Here is a 1068-nt window from a genome sequence, read left to right as displayed (position 1 = left end):
TTAGATAGATAAGACTCAAACCATTTCGCAGCATTGCTGGTGACATCATAATACTCTAATTTACTTAGAAGAATGCTATGGTTCACACAGTCAAAGGCTATTGACAAGTCACAGAAAATTCCAGTAGCCTGTAATTGATTATCTAGTGGACTGGGTCCTCTGGTCCAACTCAACCGATCATTAATGGATTTGTTCGGCTGCTTGGAGACCGTTTGGAGTCGTTCATACACTTCAAGTTCCCAAACAAAGATGGGAATTGTATGGATGCCAATGCGCAATTTCAATGGGCGCAATTGATCGTTACTGGTTTGAAGAACGTTCTGAACAATTCGAACGAATGATTTGGCCACCCAGATCGCACGACAAGAATTCCATCGAACACTTATGGAACATGATCGAGAGGTCAGTTCGTGCACAGAATCCTGCGCCGGCGTCACTTCCGCAATTATGGACGTCTATAGAGGCAGCACAGCTCGACATTTCTGCAGGGAATTTCCAACGGCTTGTTGAGTCCATGCCATGTCGAACTGCTATACTACGTTGGGCAAAATGAGGTCAGGCACGATATTAGGTGACCTCACTGTGTTCTACCTACCAAACATGTAATGCTTTAGCATGTAGTGCTATTTATATGTAGATGTGTAATGGAACGTAAAATGACTCGTTCCACATCATTACGATTAATCGTAAAAATGATCGATCAACATAAAACTTACTAATATGGGCGACTCGCAGCTGCATAAACATGGCCGGCGCCAATACAGAGCCGAGAAGCGACGTTCCAGGTAGCTCTGAGTCTCCCAGAGACGTACACTTCCGACTGGTGTACGCTCGTGGTGTTTCCGCGGGTTTAGCGCTGGGAAATGAGATAACCACATCGATCGCGTCGTGCCGCCTCCACACAGCCGCGCAATCCGGAGGGGAGGTAAGACCGCTGCTCTATCTCAGCAGGCCTTCCCTCGTCTCTATGGAAAGAGCGTTTACGACTGAATAGATATCGATAGTCGTTTCTTTCCTTGAGTGATGACATGAAGGAGGGCCAAATAAATTATCTGTAACATATATATC

Source organism: Schistocerca nitens, chromosome 8, assembly GCF_023898315.1.
Source record: "Schistocerca nitens isolate TAMUIC-IGC-003100 chromosome 8, iqSchNite1.1, whole genome shotgun sequence".
Taxonomy (NCBI): domain Eukaryota; kingdom Metazoa; phylum Arthropoda; class Insecta; order Orthoptera; family Acrididae; genus Schistocerca; species Schistocerca nitens.
Note: the sequence above shows the minus strand (reverse complement) of the source record.